Source organism: Phyllostomus discolor, chromosome 11, assembly GCF_004126475.2.
Source record: "Phyllostomus discolor isolate MPI-MPIP mPhyDis1 chromosome 11, mPhyDis1.pri.v3, whole genome shotgun sequence".
In the NCBI taxonomy this organism is placed as follows: domain Eukaryota; kingdom Metazoa; phylum Chordata; class Mammalia; order Chiroptera; family Phyllostomidae; genus Phyllostomus; species Phyllostomus discolor.
This window is the reverse complement of record NC_040913.2, coordinates 26337804-26358259: the sequence shown is the minus strand read 5'-3', so window position 1 is coordinate 26358259 and position 20456 is coordinate 26337804. Positions and strand designations below refer to the sequence as shown.

Sequence of the window (20456 nt, the reverse complement as noted above, 5' to 3'; positions counted from 1 at the left end):
TGATTAAATCCAATTTATTACTTTTCTTCTTTCATGTTCAGTGATTTTTAATTCCTCTCTAAAAAAACATTTGCAGGAATTAGTGTCATAAAATATATTACTACATTTTCTTCCAGAAGATTATGGCTGTAGCTTTTTCATTTAGGTCTAAGATACATGTGAAATTAGTTTTTGGGTACTGTGGTAGAAGTCGAGGTTTGGTTTGCTCTGCACAAGTTTTCAGTTGTTCTAAGTACAATTAAAAAAAACCAAAAACTTTTCTTATTGAATTGACCTGGAAATTTGATTAAATATTGATTGACCATGAATGTGTAATGGTCTATTTTAGGATTCTCTATTCTATTCTATTGATCTTTTAGCTGTTTTGTACACTGACACTATTCTACCCTGATTACTATAGTTTTATGGTAATCCTTGAAATCAGGAAGTGTAGGTCTTGAAACTGTTTATCTTCTCCAAACTTTTTTTGGTTATTCTAGATTATTTACATTTCCACACAGATTTTAAAATAAGTTGTCAGTCCTGGCTAGTGTGGCTCAGTGGACTGAGTGTCAGACTGTGAACCAAAGTGTTGCCAGTTTGAACTGGCAATTCTAGTTAGGGCACATGCCTGGGTTGCGGGGCAGGTCCCCAGTAGGGGGTGTGTGAGAGACAACCACACACTGATGTTTCGCTCCTTCTTTCTCCCTCCCTTCCAGCACTCTAAAAATAAAATAAATAAAATCTTTAAAAAATAAAAAAATAAATTGTTAGTTTTAGCAATAAAACTACCTGGGGTTTTGATTCCAAATGCATTAAATCTACAAATGTTTTAATAGGAACATACTAACAACAGTAAGTCTTCCAATCTGTAAAAAGTGCATATCTCTCCATTTCTTTAGATATTATGGGACTTCTATCAACATTGTTTTGTATGTTTCATTGTAGATGACTTGCACTGTTGGAAAGTTTCCAACTGATTTATTCCTAGGAAGTTGATCATTTTTGATGTCATTGTAAATCGTTTTGTTTTTTAATTTCACATTCAGACTGTTTGCTACTATTATATGGAACACAGTAGCTTTATAAATTGATTTTGTTTAAGAATAATTTTGTTGAATTGATAAATGTTCAACCAGTTTAAAAGATCCTTGGTTTTAATATTACCCTTATATTCTTTTAATTCAATCTGTTCATTTAGGGACTTCTTTTTCCAGAAATATTGTAAAGTACATACCATAAAAATAATTATTTGTGTAGAAATTCTGGACATTTCACAAACATTATACCAACTATCCTTTAAAATGTACCTGTGAGCCAAGAAGAATGTAAGGGAGGTTTAAGTTAACCAATTTGTTCCACTTTGCCTAGAGATTTTCCAAATTCAAAACTAAAATTTCCATACCTTGGGTGCTACTTTTGTTCCAGATAACTGGCACCACTAGTACATTAATTTTCTATTTCTGTATAACACATCACAATTGATATAACATTTAAAACTATAAACATTTATTCATTATAATACTATGTTAAATATTATGTCTCAGTTTGCTTATGTCCAGAGGAAGGGCTTCAATACTGCAGTCAAGGTGTTATCTGGGCTGCTTTTCAGGAGGTTCAACTGAAGAACAATCTGACTCCCAACTTACTCTTGGCTGAATTCATTTCCTTGCTGTGAGAGTCTACCAGCAGATCCATGCCATGTGGCTCTCTCTACAGGCCCTCTCACAACTTGGCATCTCACTTTCTCTAAGAAGCAGCCTATTTTGTGCATGCTGAAGGATGAAGTTATATTTATACCTGTATCTATATTTATTATCCTATTTCCTTTGCAATATAATAAAGCCTAATCATGAGAGTTATCATCATTTTTGACATATTTTGTTAGTCAGAAGCAAGTCATATGCCTCATTGTCACTCAAGCAAAGGATGTGGACATGACAGTCATGTCCTAGGGTCGATCTATCTATGACAGTTCACCCTCTAATCCCCAATGATTCATGGACCTCCTACAGGCAAAATACATTTACTTCTCTCCCAAGGCTCCTGAGTCTCATCTTGGTATACTGTCAGCTAAAAGTTCCCATATACCACCATTCAAATCCAGTCAAGGTATGGATTAGATTCCTATGTGTAGTTCCATTAAAGGCAGCTACTAATACAGTACACTTCTTAATCTGTGGATCTGTGTAAATAGAGACAGGCACTACCTTAAATGTTACCTATATAATATAGTGGGACAAGCATAAAATAAAAGTTGTATATATATAGTCCCACTGAAAAAAGGAGGAAATAAAAAATGCAAGTGCTGGTTTGTGGTGGTGCTGTAATCCAGCTCCAAAATACTAGTTGTCTAGGTGCCTGTCTTCTGATTTTCCCAGAACTGCATGGCCAGAACTGATTCTTGACATTTTAGTTATGTTCATATTCTCATGCTAATTCTGTATGCTCCTCTTAAGTACTCAAGTAAAGTGGTTTTGTTATTGTCAGTAGTTTTGCTTTTTACACTGTTTTGTCTTGTTGTTTTTAACATATCACTAGAAGTTCTTCAGAACAAGTAGTATAAGGCTACAAAATCTATCTCAGAAAATATTAAAAAGAAAATTATAACATTTAAGTCATGTTGGCTAACTTCTTGACCAACTGGGACAAATTGACTAGATCTTATTGGCAAAAAATTAAATAAAAACCTCCAATCATTACATAGCTTGACCTTATGAGATAAAATATAAAAGTTTACATTAAATTTACATTTTATTGATTTTTAAAAAATATATTATATATTACATATAAAATAATATATAGAATGATATATATGACCCTGTGTATAAACACAAGGGTAGATATCTTCAAGTATATGCAAATACATCTGCATTTTACTGATTCTTCATAAAATAATGGAATATATAAAGTCATATACTACATAATATAGACAATATTATATATTATTAAATAATATATCATTTATATATATAAAGTCTAAATACTACCTAAAAGTCTGAAGTCTAACTATCAACATATTATGCTAAGTTAAAACATAAATTTCTGGGTTTTTAAAATACATATTATGAATATTATAAAGAGACTGTTCTTGCCTTGATATTCTAAGTGATGGAATAAACAGTAGACACTAAGTATGAAATACACCCTGTCAGATAGTCAATTTTCTTCTCATAGCCAAGGTAGTGCTCTAGAGTTTGTGGGAGCATGAGAGAGAAATAGCCAATACTTCTGTGCTGGAAATGAAATGCCTTATGCTAAAGAAACATATACTAGTTATAATCCTTTGGTTAAGCCTACTCACCAGCTCCACCAATATCCTTATTTGGATTTCTAACATTTGTTTTTCCATGGGAAATGATTTGTGATACCTAAATAAATAACTTATTGTACACATTAAGAAGCTAATTCTATTTATACATTAAAGTTTTCCAATAAATGTATATAGCTCTTTCCCTCAAAACAACAACAACAACAACAACAACATTGTAGCTGAATAGATAAAATACTTAAAATAGTAATGAACAATAAATTGAGAATGTGATCAGAGTCAAGTTAGTGATCTATATAGTGAGTGTCCTATAGTCCAGAAGAGTGAGAATACTGTACTTGAGAGAGAGCAGGCTTCACAGAAGTGAGACTGAACACTCTTTAAAGACTAGTAAGAAGACTGAGAAAGAAGAGATTCCAGCAAAAGCACAGAGGTGAAGATACAGAAATCTATAAATCTCTCTTAAAGCTAATTCTGAAATTATTGTATTTAAGATTTATTAATAAAATTGAAATGGTGAAGTTAAGAGTATTATTTATTAGCAGCTCTTTATCCCTTTCTCTTTCTCTTGCCCTTTGTTGCAGATCTGAAGCGCACAATTTAAAGAAAGCCGAAACTCTACTGTTGTAGGCTACAGAATCCAGGAAGATCTTTGAGTGAGTAACAGAAAGTAGTTTTAAAACTTTCTATTTTCAACCTCTGGTCAAGATGGCAGCATAGGTAAATGCATACTTGCATTCTTCTACAACCACATCAAAATTACTGAACAATAGAACAACCAGCATTCAAAACTACCTGAAATCTAGCTAAATGGAAATCCTATAACTAGGGATTTAAAGAAGAAGCCACATCTAGACTGACAGGAGGGCTGGAGATTCAGGGAATGGGCTGGTCTCACACCTATGTATGGTGGATAAAAATAGGCAGGAATATCTTAGCTCCGAAGGTGTTCCCTGGGGAGTGAGGAATCACAGCCCCATACAAAGCTCCCTATCCCAGAGTTCAGGTGCCATGAAGAGAAGTTCCCGTAACTTCTGGTTGTAAAAACCAGTGTTGATTGTGGATAAGTGAGACTGAGAAATGCTGGAACCCAGGCAGTTCTTAAAGGGCCCACACATGTACTTACTCTGACTCTCTCCCTCTGAGTTCCAGTGCTGGGACAGCAACTGAAAAAGTACCAGGGACATATGGGGAAAAACTGAATTGTCTGGCATCAGGGTGAGAGTTCAGAAGACAGTTTTCTGCCAGACAACAGTGCTGGTAGAGGCTATTGTTCCTTTTCTAAGCCCTCCCCCAACAAAGCTCATAGGTGAGCTCCATAACTAAGTCTCTATCAAACTGGTGCACACTTTTCACCCCACTTTGGTGAGGGACCATCCAAGTTGTTTTCAGTGGCTTTTTCATGTGCATAGACCCTTTTGACTCATACTTCAGACCTTCCTAAAATCTCTCAAACAAACAGCAGCTAAACTCAGTGTGCCCCATACCCCTTACAAAGTGGCCTCATGCCTGGCACCAGTAGCAGTCAAACTCGGTTCACAACTTGGTCTTGCCTGTTCACCTCCAGGTCCAGCACAAGTAGCAGCCATCTGCAGATTGCATTGTAGCTTATTCTGGATGTCCCCAGGCAGAACATAGGCAGTGGCTGACTGGCTGACCTTGACCCGCACCTCCCGGGAATCTCCAAAGCCAGAAACCTCAGTAGACAGTTATAGACCATGATAAACACCACTTAGCCACCTCTTCAAATGACACACTCAAGGGGTGGACTCATCAGGTACTAGACCCCTGCTGAGATAAGTCTTGCTCTGTGGGGTTAGCCCTGTATATCTAATGCCACAGGTTGGAGTTCATTAGTAGGTGGCTGCAACCACTCCATGCCGTTGGTTGGCCTAGGGGTAAATCTCTCGCATTGATGTGCCAGTAATCAAGGCTCAACTATGACAGGAAAGTGTAAATAGCCTGCACCGAAGAGGTGAATTGGAGTGCCAAGCTTGGATGATCAGTAAGGCTGTGCCACTGGCCTCTACAGAGCACCTACTACATAAGACCATTCTACCAAGCAACTCTACTTAATTCATAGGAACCAGCACAGGAAGGCTGACAAATGAGGACACAAGGAAATATGCTCCAAATTAAAGAACAGGACTCTAGAAAAAGAACAAAACAAAATGGAGGCTAACAATCTACTAGATGAAGAGCTCAAAACACTGGTTATAAAGATAATCAATGAACTTAGTGAGGACTTCAACAAAAATAAAAAAGGACATGGAAACTACAACAAATAACCAGTCAGAAATGAAGGATACACTAACTGAAGTTAAGAATAATTTACATGGAATCAACAGTAGGGTAGATGAAGCTGAGAAACAAATCAGCAATTTGGAATATAAGGAAGAAAAAAAACATGCAATCAGAACAACCAAGCATCAACATCAACGACAGAGTCCAGAAAATATAAGACAGTGTAAGGAGCCTCTGGAACATCTTCAAGCATACCAGCATTGGCATAACAAGGGTGCCAGAAGGAGAAGAAAGAGAGCAAGAACTTGAAAACCTATTTGAAAAAATAATGACAACAAACTTGCATAATCTTGTGAAGGAAAAACATATACAAGTCCAGGAAGTGGAGAATATTGCCAACAAATGAACCAAAAGAGACCCACACTGAGACACATCATAATTAAATGCCAAAGATTAAACACAAAGAGAAGATTTTAAAAGCAACAAGAGAAAAAGAGTTACTGACAAGGGAGTTCCCATAAGACTATCAGCTGATTTCTCAACTGAAAATTTGCATGCCAGAAGGGATTGGCAATAAATACTTAAATTGATAAAAAACAAGGACATAAAACCAAGATTACTCTATACAGCAGTTATCCTTTAGAATTGAGGGACATATAACAAGCTTCCCAGACAAGAAAATACTTAAAAGACTCCATCATCACCAAACCAGTATTACATGAAAGATTAAATGGTCTTTTTTAAGAAAAAGAAGAAAAAATAAAGATAGAAAATGAACAATAAAATAGCAGTAAATACATATCTCTCAACAACATAATCTAAAAAAACAAACAAATAAGAAGAACAAAAACAGTCATAGATAACAGAACAATTTTGATGGTTGCTGGATGGTATGTATGGGGATGCAGGGGTGGGTAAAAAAGATGAAAAGATTAAGTACAGAATAGTCACAAAGATGTAAAGTATAGCACAGGGAATACAATCAATAATATTTAATAACTATAGTGTAGTAAGTATAGTGTCAGATGGATACGAGATTTATATACTAACTAAATGGTCACGGGATGATCACTTAGTAAGTATATAATGTGTAATCACTGGGTTGTACACCTGAAACTAATATAATAATGCATGTCAACTGTAATTGAAAATAATAAAAATGATTTAAATAAAGAAACACAAAACAAAGACAAACCAAAAAAAAAAAACAAAACCTTTTATCTTCTGTGTCAGTCCTGGCCTATGCAGAATACACAAAACTGCATTTTAAGCAACCTAAGCAGATTAGTGGAAAACTCTCAAGTTGAATAGACCAAACAACAAGGTCAAGGTAGAAAGTCAAACACTTGACTGTGGCCTGTGACCACTTTCTATTAAATTCAGTAAAGCAGAGCTGAAGGAATCATTATGACCAAAAAATACAGATGTTTAATATAATATCATAAACTTTTAGGGCTTTGGTGACCTTGAGATGATGTTTTTGGAAACCATCATTTAACAAAATAGAAAATACAGAAAGAAAGGGTGAATTTACCTTAAATTAAGTAGTTTTTGAGTAATTTGGACCACAGGTTTTTTAAATCTATTTTCAATTAGGTCCTAGAAGATTTCATACATGCCATAATTTATAAAAGATTCAGAATCTATAAGAGCTACTCATGTGGCTAGATTCTACCTGGTCAATAGTATTATTAGCAAGTGTGAAAAAAACTACTTAGAATAAGAATGTTAGATATACAATAAATTCAGTAGCCTTCCCACATAGTCTTTTTTTCCCCCCACAGAAATATACATTGCTCAGATAGCAGTGAATTTCAAGGAAATACATTCATTTTTTTTAACTTTAGCACTTAAATAAATTCATTATAATTCTCAAATCACTTAACATATAATACCTTATTTCATCCTCTAAGTGATATTTTGAGGTGGATAATACAACTGTTAGGCCCATTTTACAAGTGAAGATGCATACTCAAAGGGATAAAGTTCTTGATAGAGGTAATTGGCAAAATGAGACTACCCACAGGTTTTGATTCCAAATTTTGTGCTCTTTACACTGTGTTATATGGTTGCAATGGTTAAGTTTTAGTCAGAACCTTCTACAAGAAAGACACTTTTCTTGTACTTTCTCACAACATTGTACATAGTTGTATATCAGTGAACAGGCTACTGATCTAAAACACCAAGCCTAGAGATTCATTCTTAAGTCATCTAAATTTTGAATGGAACCTTTTCTGTTGTGAGCCAAAATTTAAATGGTTATCACTAACTGGGTATAGAAATTTTCTTGTGTTATAATAAGTGGCAAGTGAAACTTTGAAAAATAGGTTAATCTATCTATCATCTATCTATCTATCATCTATCTATCTATCTATCTATCTATCTATCATCTATCTATCTATCTATCTATCTATCTATCATCTTTCTGTGACCTGTGCCAAGTATTAGGTTTTGGGATATAGCCAGGCTTCAGTTTTCTCATTTGAAAAATTAAATGACAATATTATCTATCCCATAGATGTTAGTTGTGGGTGAAATAAAATGATTCATGGAAAAGGCTTAATACAGCATCTGGCACATGGTAAGCATTTGATAAATTATAGCTAATTTCCTTCGAGATCACATATGATTTAGCTATAATTTTGGGCAATATCTAATTATAATAGGGCATATGAGAAAGAACATTGGCATACATACATTCTACTTCTAATTCAAAACTTAGAAAATACAAAAATTGGAAAATGTAGATAGTGTGCTTTCTTTTACCATTCATCAAACAAACTGAATTAAACATAGTTTTTTTGTTGTTGTTGTTGTTCAAGTACAGTTGTGTCCATTTTTGTGTCACCATACCCCCCATACTCCACCCATCCCTGCCCCCCACCCTCTAACTGACCCCCTTTGGCTTTGTCCTTGTGTCCTTTTTACATGTTCCTTGATGGCCCTTCCCCTCTTATCCCCTGTTATCCCTCTCCCCGCTCCTCTCTGGTCACTGTCAATTTGCTCTTTATTTCAATGTCTCTGGTTGTATTTTGCCTGCTTGTTTGTTTTGTTGATTAAGTTCCACATTTAGGAGAGGTCATATGATATTTCTCTTTCACTGTTCAATATTTTTGTTGTTAACAAAAAGCTGAAGATATTTTATTTTCATTTATTTACTAAAAGATAAGAATAGGAGAGAAACCCACTAATTCTGATTTACATGAATACTAATGTTTAATCTCTTTTTCAAAATTCAAGAGAAAAAACTTGCAACTAAAGACTGATAGAGCCACATGTTTAGGTAATATTTCCTTTAAAAACTTAGATTAAAAAATGACATGGGACCTAAGTTATCACCTGTTGTGAAATCCAGTGCATCACATCAGTCCTGAATTAATTTTTAACTAAAAAAAAGAAAGAAAGAAAGAGTTGGGCTTTACAGTTTTTCTATTCAACTATAGTTTTCTTTCACTTAATTTTTTAAAAAATTTTATTTATTTATTTTTATAGAGAGAAGGGAGGGAGATAGAGGGAGAGAGAGAAACATCAATGTGCAGTTGCTGGGGGTCATGGCCTGCACTGGGAATCGAACCTGCGACACTTTGGTTCACAGCCCATGCTCAACCCACGAGCTACACCAGCCAGGGTTTCTTTCACTTAATTTTAATATCATTCTTTATGCCATTTTCAGTATTATTCCAATTCTTTAAATGATAGTCCTTTGTTTGCTCTGGGGTTTTATTACGTACATTTTCATTGGACTGAGTGTCCCCTTGAGATTTCATGTCTTCACCGATCCCATTGACCTCATTTTTAGTATCACTCTCCTTCAGTTCTTTTCTTTCTCCTCCAGTTCTCTACCTTGTTCCCTGCCTCAACTTTTGCTTCTGTACTTGTATGACTTTCTCTCTTGCTCTTGTTTAAAAAACAAACTTTCTTTCACCCTGAATACAAGATCTATGTTTTTATTCCCCCCAATCTATCCTGGTTTGTTCTCCTTCCTGATCTGCTTCACCTCTGTTTTCTACTTCACCATCATTTGTTGTTCCATCATTTACTTAATATTTGGTGAGAAGTTTAGCTTATGTGTATACTTAGTGAACAAATTATCTTTCTTCATTATCACAAGCCCTTTCTTTTACTTTCTTCATGTTCTTCTTTTTTTTTCCTCTGTTAACTTCTCTTACCTATTTGTTATCTCTTTTCCCTGTTCTTCCTTTTACTTTTTAAATCAGATGTTATGATCAGGGACTGCAGTTACTTTTCCTTCATTAAAAATACTTCTTTTCTACAGTATATTTAATTTTTGCAGAGTCTATATGTTTTTTCTCATAAAATGATCATCTGTCCAGATTGTGTATCTCCTGTTATCAAAAAGGCTCCATGCATTTAGAACTTTCATTTTGTCTTAATTGGGAAAACTTCACATGTTGACGTTATGGACCTATGCAATTTTCTATCTTATTTTAACTGTTCAGCTAATTTCAACATTCCCATAGATTCTTCTAGTTTGCTCCAAGACCCCAGACCCTAATTTTTCAATCTGTTTCAGTACATCGATTTTATTTGTTAGAATATGAATTATTAATTTAAAAAATTTTCCTTTATTGAACAAGCTCCTCAAAGAGGACTGCTTATTTTGATAGATCAAACAAATATGGCTTTATCTATTGTAATTCTGAATAATACTTTTATAAGTAAGCTCTATAAATATGTTGAGAAATCCCTCATAGCCAACTTTCATAAGATGAGGACTCATACATTTTTGTAGATTATTACCTGCTACCCTCTCTGAACACATTGCTTCTCTTTTTCTTTGTTCACCTGACTTCCTTTTCTCTAGTTAGGTGTTTGGCTGACAGGTCTGACACCTGTGTTCCAGTTCACACTTCTAGGAAAGAGAGAATCAGCACCCTGAATTCCATTTAATTTCCCTAACCACCACATTGGCTCTTGAATTTCAAACTGCAGAAGTTTCCACTCAAATGTAGGGCTTCATCACCAGATATCTATCTAAACTATAGTAATTCAATTGAGTGAAGACTTGAATTAAATGACTTGAGTTTCTGTCTTCTCCATCTCACACTGTAACTTGTTTCCAAAAGACTTCTTCTTAATGTATAAGCTACTCAAAAATGTGTGATGGTCGATGGTCATCAGCAATGGTAAATCTAATATACTCCATAACTGAATTATAATAACACTTTGTGCTGGACACAAACTAATTAGTCCCCAGTGAATTATGTCTTTATATAATCCCCTTCCCTTCAGTGCTGGTAGAATCTGTAACTTTCTTCAAACTCATAGACTAGAATACTTACAGTGAAATATCCTTCAAGATTAAAAAAATGTTTAAAACAGGAAGTCTTTTCAATAATTCCAAGTATCTTAAAAATAAGAAACAGACTTGTGGTTGCCTAGATCGAAAGCTTGGAAGGAATGGGAGTAGCTGTTAATAGACACAGGGTGTCTTTGGGGCATGATAAAAATACCCAAAATTCACTAGTGGTGATAGTTGAACAATTGTGACTAGTAAAAAAAAGGTTTGTATACTTTAAATAAGTAAATTATATGGTATGTGATTTACATCTTAATGCAGTTGTTATACAAAAATAAAAGATAATTGACATTTATAAAGTCTTCTTATATATAGATCTTTTGAATTTCACAACTAAAGATGTTTGGAGTTAAAAAAAAGAATATATTGAAACCCAGAATAGGCAGTCACAAGTTTTGCATATAATAGCCAATTCATGACAATGGAATGAGAGATAAGTTCTATTAAGCATACATGTCCAATTTATAAGAGCTCTCATTCAAAACTATTATATATTGGACAAAACCAAGGAGCCAAAGCTCTTGCTTTTAGATAGATAAGGTAATAAGTAGGTAAAATCTAAGTATTCCTAACCACTATAGTTATTTTTAAAAAGAAATAGCAATATTCTCTTTTTCCATCTTTTATCTTTATGTTCTGAAGTATCTGCCTCATTAAAAGAAAAATATACTGCCCTGGCTGGCCTAGCTCAGTGTATTGAGCATGGGCTGTGAACCAAAGTGTCTCAGGTTCGATTCCCAGCCAGGGTACATGCCTGGGTTGCAGGCCATGACCCCCAGCAACCACACATTGATGTTTCTCTCTCTCTCTCTCTATCTCCCTCCCTTCCCTCTCTAAAAATAAATAAATAAAATATTTTAAAAAAGAAAGAAAGAAAAATATACTCAGAATAGTGTTTTGACACAGAAAGTGTATGCAGGGAAGTGTTATTTAATTTGGTAGAACTTAAAGTAATTTTTATTTCCAAATTGAAGTTTGTATTTGACATTAGTCTGTTTTTGCAAAGTTTCCTATGCCTTTATTTATTATGGTGTTATGAACTAATTACATCATAGGCAAAGATCTTTGCCACAAATGGGCTGATCATTCTTGGGGAGTAGGTGTCAAAGTGTGCAATATAATGACTAAGTTATAAAAGCTACATGGCATTTAGGACTACAGTTCATGATGCAAACTGGCATGTATATTTTATCAGGATTGCATGTATATAAAGTTAGTTAATATGCTGGAATAATTAACTAAATAAGAAGAACTTCTTCCATGACATTATTTGAGGATAACATTTGTATCTGATTATGGAATTGTCTATTTTACCACAGCATCGTAAAAGCTAAGTTTAATTTTATCATTCCTGAGAACTAATTTTATTTTAAATTACCACTAGTTCTTTTCAGCATAAGAAAATTGGATTCTTTAAACAAGATATCATGTGGAAATGAGTCTTCTTATAGGAAGCAGAGAGGTCATGACAGGGCATCTACAGACTTGTCTAATTTATGTAAAAGAAATATAATGCAACCCTCTAAAATTTTTTTTGATATAAGAATATATTGACTCAATCACTGCTGACTGGATTGAATTTGGGAAAATGCGGCTGCTTTGAAAGAAGGCAAAATTGCATCTAGTGAAGTTATTAGATTCATGCAGACCCAAATAGAAAATTCTCATTTCTCCATGTCAGTGCTTGACCTCACTTACTTCGTAGGTAGGAGAAGGATGCGATTAGCAGTAGATTTATCCATACAGTTTCTTTTCAAGGGCTTAAATAATGATGAGACTCAGTTGCCATATGATCTAAACCCCAATAAGGACAAAATCTAATTTGAATTATTAAAATAAGAATTAACACAATGAAGATATTCTAATTGTAATACTAGCTCAATGGCAAGATGATACTTTGAAAGCTACTGTAGTCCTTTGTTATCTGTATAGTATAGACCCACAGCAGATGCTTGAATCTGCACATAGTACCAATCTCTACACACTGTTTAATTCACGTCAGGCATAGTAAGATATTAACAGTAATAACTAATAACCAAATAGAAAACAATATTGATATACTATAATTAAAGTTACGTTAGCCCGGGCTGGTGTAGCTCATTGAATTGAGTGCTGACCTACAAAGGAAAGGGTTGCCCATTTGATTTCCAGTCAGGATATAAGCCTGGGCAGTGTGCCAGGTCCCTAGTAGGGGGCACACAAGAGGCAACCACACCTTCATAGTTCTCTCCTTCTTTTCCTCTTTCCCTTTCTCTCTAAAAATAAATAAATAAAATCTTTTTTAAAAAGGTATGTGAATGTGGCATTATTAAATAAAATAAGGGTTATTTGAACACAAGCTCAGCAATGCTATAACAGTCAATCAGGTAAGTTCCCAATAGATGAGTAGCACAAACAGCATGGAAATAATGGACTAAAAATGACTCACGACAAGGGACTGGAGTCGATGGTGCTGGATTTCATCACATTCATAACATTATTCATAATGGCAGGAAATTTAAAACATAGATTGCTTATTTCTGGATTTTTTCATTTAATATTTTCAGACCATGGTTATCTGTGAGTAACTGAAACCACAGAAAGCAAAACCAAGAGGAAGGGGCAACTACTAGCTAGCTAGAGTTAGACAAACAAGCATGTAGCATCCATAGAGACTTTAAAGGGCTGTCCTGACACTGCATTTCAAAAACTCAGAGAAGCATTGAGAAAATTAGTTTAAAGGGGGTTTCCTGCTTATTTTCACTTGCTTTGTTTTTATTTTTACTTCTTTTTCTTTTTTAAAAATATTTTTATAATAACCCATGGATCATTATAGGAAATATTTTCAGGTTATCATGTAATGTCATTTGTAAGGATATGTGCTTTACTAATGAAGTTCGATATAAAATATTTCTAGCAAATTATACATGACAATGTTAGTCTAGTTAAAGCTTTGCCTAATAGGAAACAATGACATGCTGCATGTGTTTTCTATCTAGTTTCATTAACTCTGGTGTTATGGTCCACACTACCAACATTGCTAGTTCAACTGTTACGGTTTTATGTGTTAAAGTCTCCAATTGCTTTCAGATATTCTGCCATGTCTCCCTCAATAGATATGCATGAAGAGGAGAAGAAAGACTTGGAGACTTCACATAGTTCAGAAAGACACATGCTTAAGAGTGGCAGCCAATTTTTCCTTCTAATATTCTAGACTCCATAAATTTGGCTTACATTATTAGAATGTGTAGTATTTTTAAAATAGAAAATTTAATTTGAAATATAGGTAGTATTCTTTTAACATTATAGTTTATATTGTTTAAATACAACATTAAGTAGTTAAAATTACTATGTTGTATGAGGCATACAGTGTTAATTCTCTTTTAATTATTTTGAAAAAAGTTTGTTTCGATAATATTGAAAAAGTTCAGGAGAGTGATTCATTAAGATGGCAACATGGGCTGTTCTGGACTTAAGTGCCCCTCACAAGAAGACCAGCTAGCATCCATCCATAGACAAGACACCATCGTGAAAGTCCTAGAACCCAGGGATGAGGCTTAAGCCCCATCCTGGACCACAAAGATAGAGAAGGGCCTGATTAGTAGGGTAAGAGGGGCAGTTTCATTTTGACTGCATCACCTGTCCCCCAGGCTTTTCCCATCCTGTGGGAAAAGGCCAAGGCACATCCAGGTCTCATCTTCCAAAGATCATGAAAGGGCACCTGTAAGGATTTACCACTAGGGATCAAATAGGGAGAAAGAAAAGGCTGTGGATCTTATAGCAACCAGGGCTTATATCTTGGCAGATCATGCCATTGTTTCCAACAAGGGCCAAGCAAAGATCTCAGCCAGTGGCTTTGTCTAAGTGTAGAGTTGATCTAGTTGCCCTACCTGGCCAGGGAACTCAGTTGGTAGTTTTGCATAGTTTGAGTTTCTAACCAAGAGGCTCTACTGACTATGAAACTCACTCCATGGCCCTACAGATCAAGGAAGCAAGTGCAAAGCTCCACATAACTGCTAAGCACATTTTACAGCCCACCAGGATAGAAGAGAAAATTTGCAGCCCTACCCAACTGGTGAATGTAGTCTCGAGTCCCACCCTACCAGGAAGCCTAGTCAGAGAATCCAGGCAGGCCTGGAGCCCATCATAGAAACCTGCAAGGGATGGGAGCCAAGCCAGCAGCCTTACCCAACTGTTGAGCATAGTTCCTGGTACTGAGTAGCCAGGGGGCATGGACAGCGACCTTGGGCAGCCTGTGAACTTACCTTATGCCCAGTCTACAACCCCACCCAGCAGCAGAGCTTAGCCTATGGCTCTGCTTAATTGCTGTACACAGATGGTGGCTTTGCCCGAGCAAGGAGTATGACTGGTGTCCCTGTTAAGTCATGGTACATACACTATAGCCTCAACCAATTTAGGAGCACAGACAGTAATTCTGCTTGTCCTTGAAACAAAGTCTGCAGCCCCAACTAACTTCAGAATACAGCTGAGAATCTTTCCAATCAAAGAGCTCAGAAAGTAACCTGAAAATAGGAAAAAATAATCAATGGGCTAGTCAATTGTGAAGCCCAGCTTGTGGCCCTGTCCAATTCTGCAGCACAGCTTGTGGCAAACTCTGACTGGAGAGTAGATCCTGAGACCCCACCTGACTGGGAGCAATTGTGAACCCAGACTGCAGCACCATGCAATTGTAGAATCTAGCTAGTAACAACACCCTGCCAAAGACAACCTGTGACTCCACAGAGCCCATCTAGCGGCCCTACCTGATAGCAGAGCATAGTCAACAGCCCTACCCTACCAGGAAGCCCACACAGCAACCCCACTTAAATGCAGAGCCCAACCAGCAGGCCACCCAATTGTGGAGCTCAGCCAGTGACCCTCCTCCCCACTCCGCTCTGATCTCAGAGCATGGGCAGTGAGTGGCCTCGCCCAACTAAGGACCTTGGTAGTAAGCCCAGCCTGCCTGAGGGCAATGCTAGCAGACCCATCCAGTACCCCAAGCTGAGGAGTCTGGTAAAGGTCTTTCTCTGATAAAGCAGGCCCATAAAGTCTGGAACAGAAGATTGCTAACTCAAATGTAGATGTCAACACAAGAAGACAAGAAGCACAAAGAACTGGATAAACATGACTCAACCAAAAAAAACTAATAAAGTTCTAATAACTGGCCTCAAAGAAATGGAGAACTATGAACTGTCTGTCAAGGAATTCAGAAGAATCAGCCCTGTCTGTCATAGCTCAGTGGATTGAGCACGGGCTGGGAACCAAAGTGCCCCAGGTTCGATTCCCAGCCAGGGTACATGCTTGGGTTGCAGGCCATAACCCCCAGCAACCGCACATTGATGTTTCTCTCTCTCTCTCTCTCTCTCTCTCTCTCTCTATCTCCCTCCCTTCCCTCTCTAAAAAAAATAATAAGTAAATAAAATATTTAAAAAAAAAGGAATTCAGAAGAATCCTTTTAAAGGATTTCAGTAAATACAAAGACACATAGACAGACAACTAAATACTATTTTAAAAAAACAATGCATAAACCAAACGAGTTCAACAAAAATATAGAAACCATCAAGAAACTAAAAAGGTGGGAAGACTCCCATACTCATTTTATGAGGCCAATATTACCTTAATAGTGCAGTGACAATTAAACATAAGGAATGAGAAAAAAATTATTTCATAGAACTTTGTTAGTATCTTAGGATATTTTGATGTGTTTATTTATTTGTTATATTATATAGTTTTGACTGATTGTATTTCTCACATTATTTTCTGGGCAGCTTTGATGTAAATAAAAGGCCAGTAGATGATATTACCATCATGTGCAGAATAAGCACATTTAGGCCAACAACAGAGAGCACAGATCAGCGTGGCCCCATAAAATTATAATGGAGCTCAGAGTTCCTTCACAGCCCTTCACAAGATCTTAGTCTGGTCAGTGAACAAGGTGGGGCAAAAGTAGGTTTACAGTTGTGAGCATGTGAAACACAGATTTTATTCTTGTATTATTTATTAATCATTATATTATTTTCCATCCAAACAACTGTATACCTACTTTTGTCTCACCCTATCCTACTTGTTGTGCCATCTCATTTATTAATAGTAATACTATTGGGTAGAAAGGCCAGAGGGAAGTCACCTGGGCTTTTCAGAAAGCTTCCCACACACATCGCCCCTTTCTAAACCAGTGTTCCAGCAGAACTGAACCTTGTGGTTCTTATTACAATTGTTGGACACCCTTCAGCATAGGGCTGGGGTGCAGTTTTATAGGTGAGAAAGATGGGGGCCTTGGGATTTGCAGGCTCATTCTTTGTTAGTGAATTTAAAACATAAGAGTGTAAATTTAAAGGCGGGAAGAGGAACAAAAAGACAAGTAGCCCAAATGGTCACTTACAGAAATCAATTAAGATCTAAAACAATGGAGCCTCCTCCACACAGGGAGGCAGCCTGGCTCTGTATCTAGTCTTTTGGCTGACAGTGTGAGCTAGCCTTAGTTGAACCCGGATGCCTCTTTGAAATGGGTGCCTGAAAAATGGGTGCCTGTGTGATCTAAACTTGAGTGAGGCTCTTGCTTTACCAAAAAAAAAAAAAACCCCAAACCATCTGTCAGTGCTTACACTACAATTACCTATTTATGGTGATGCTGGAGTAAAACAGCACACTGTGCTGTCAATGGCATACAAGTTTAGCACATACAATTGCAGTAGTAGACTATTCCACCTAAGCTTGTGTACATGAACTCTCTACGATGTTCACACAAGGAAAAAATTGCCTAAGGAAGCATTTCTTAGAATATATCCCCTAGTGATTTAGCATGTGACTGCATGGCTCTTTTTTAATACTTCTTATAGAACTTTACCAAATTTTGACACTGAATATATGTACTATTTTCAAAGTTATATATAAATGAACTGTTTGCAATTTTTAGCTTATTAATTTTAAAACATAATAGCAATAAAATTCAATGGACACATCATGAACAGAGACAATCTTACAATCTTTTGGTGACAAATGTAAAAATGTGGCATTTGATTGAAAATGTTATTTTCTCATCTTACAAAGGAACTTACACATATAAACATGCATGTGGAGTTTTTGTTTTTAATTTTTACTATATTGTCATCATATCTCACATATTATTTTTAAATACATTTCACACAAATTTTTATGAATTGCTTTATGCATTGAATGCTAGTGTTACCTGAGATAATCTATATTTATTCATTCTTTTCCTGTTTTACACGATATATTTTGATATATATTTATTTGAAATATTTTATAAAATATATTTTACATGAATACAAAATAATTTTTGTCATTCTTTTACTGATGAACAAGCATGGGTATATGTGCTCCTTAACTTCTAGTCCTTTCATTTCTGAAGGATATTTACTAAAAACCTGTATTTCTGAATTTTATTTTTTTTAATTTTATTTTAATCATTGTTCAAGTACAGTTTTCTCCCTTTTACTCCCCATCCAGCCCCCCTAACCCTTCCCACTTCCCTACCATTATCACCTTCCCCCTAGTTTTTGTCCATGTGTCCTTTAAGTTTGTTCCTGTGAACCCTTCCCAATGTCCCCTGAAATTCCCTCTTCTCTCCCCTGTGGTCACTGTCAGCCTGTCCTCTATTTCAGTGTCTTTGGTTATATTTTGCTTGTTTCTTTGTTTTGTTGTTTAGGTTTCTGTTAAAGGTGAGATCATATGGTATTTCTCTTTCATTGCCTGGCTTATTTCACTTAGTATAATGCTTTCCAGCTCCATCCAAGCTGTTGCGAAGGGTAGGAGCTCCTTCTTTCTTTCTGCTGCATAGAATTCCATTGTGTAAATGTACCATAGAAAAACCTGTATTTCTGAATTTTAAAACTTTTGTATTTTTTATATCAGTAGATATTGTCCCATTGGTTCACCTCCCCACCCCCAACTATCGTAAATGACAGTCTCATTGGCAATAAAATATTATTGATTATTCCTAACCATGGGTATTATAATGATCTGATTAATGTGACTTGAGCAATATGATATAATTTATATTTTACATATACATTTGTTACTGGGAACTATTAGCCCTTTCCATAACAAAGCTTTCATAATTATAATTTTAAAAAATTATAGCTTTATAATTTCAAGTGGAACTTTTTTATCATTTTTACCATATCCTTTTATTATAGTTGTTCTTCCAATTTTCCCCCCATTGCTCTCCCCTACCCTGTCCGCTCTCCGTTTTCCACAGTTAATCCCCATGTTGTTGTCCATATCCATGGGTCCTTTATACATGTTCCTGGACTAAACCCTTCCCATTCTTTCCCTTATTATCTCTTCCCCCTTCCCTCTGGTCACTGTCAGTCTGTTCCTTGTTTCCCTGCCTGTGGTTCTATTCCGCTGGTTTTGTTTGTTTTGTTAAGTAGGTTGCACTTATAGATGAAATCATAGGTATTTGTCTTTTGCTGCTTAGCTTATTTCACTTAGCATAATATTTTTCAGTTCCATCTATGCTGTCATAAATGGTAGGAGTCCCTTCTTTCTTTCTGTTGTGTAGTATTCCAATGTGTTTGATCCACTCATTTACTGATGGGCATTTAGGCTGTTTCCAGCACTTGACTATTGTAAATAATGCTGCTATGAACATTGGGGTGCATAGGTTCTTTTGAATTGGTGTTTCAGGATTCTTGGGGTAAAATCCCAGGAGTGGGATTACTGGATCAAAAGACAGTTCCATTTTTAGATTTTTGAGAAAAGTCCATACTGTTTTCCACAGTGGCTGCACTAGTCTGCATTCCCACCAACAGTGCACTAGGGTTCTCTTTTCTCCCTATCCTTGCCAGCACTTATTGATTTGTTAATGATAGCCATTCTGATATGAGGTGATGTTTTAATTTGATGTCTTAATTTGCATCTCTCTGATGGCTAGTGATGTCAAGCATTCTTTCATACGTCTTTGGGCCCTCTGTATGTCAAGTGGAACATTCTTTTTATAAAATGTTTAAGTGTCAGAGTTTCTTTGTCTGAAGAAATCAAATTCCAAAATAATTCCCAGTTTACTTTAATACATTCAATTAAGTTTATCTGCACATTTAAATACAGCATTTTAAAGAAAGTTATATTTAACCCCATAATATAATTATAGTCAATAAGAAATGATAAGAAGGATACTTCGTGAGACTGTGACAATCATTGATTTTTCAGATGTGAATGCATTCTTCTGAAGTCCTTGTGTAGGGAAAGGTTGGTGATACTGCATTAGCTCACTCTGGCTGTTACATTTATTTCTCTGTGGCTAGCTCCTAGGCCAATGTAAATCTCCAATCTAGTTTAAAATTGAGTAAATGTGAGTGAAATATAAAGTTACCCATACATTCTTTATTAAAGAAGTAATGTAGGGATCATTTTAACTCATATATTGAACTCAACATAGAATATACAGGCATACATGTGAATAGTGAAAAACTTTTCAAAGTACAGCTGACAACACATACTATTAAGTTCCCTGAGGCCCAAGCTTTTAACATTACGTACTTGGTTCCAATAGCCTTCCTTTCAAGTAAAATAATGTGCTGAATATTTCAGAAGCTTTGTACACTCTGAGGAAGTTATCACCTAAAACTAATATAATTTTAAAAGCATATTTTACTTTAAGTATTTTTGTGAACTTTGTAATTATATACACTTATTTAT

General features: G+C 35.6%; 1 protein-coding gene across 1 annotated transcript in view; it reads right to left on the bottom strand.

Moving 5' to 3' along the window:
- The window catches only part of KLHL1 (kelch like family member 1), a 325875-nt gene that overhangs the window by 285796 nt on the left and 19623 nt on the right, over positions 1-20456 (bottom strand). The gene's annotated exons all lie outside the window — the stretch shown is intronic.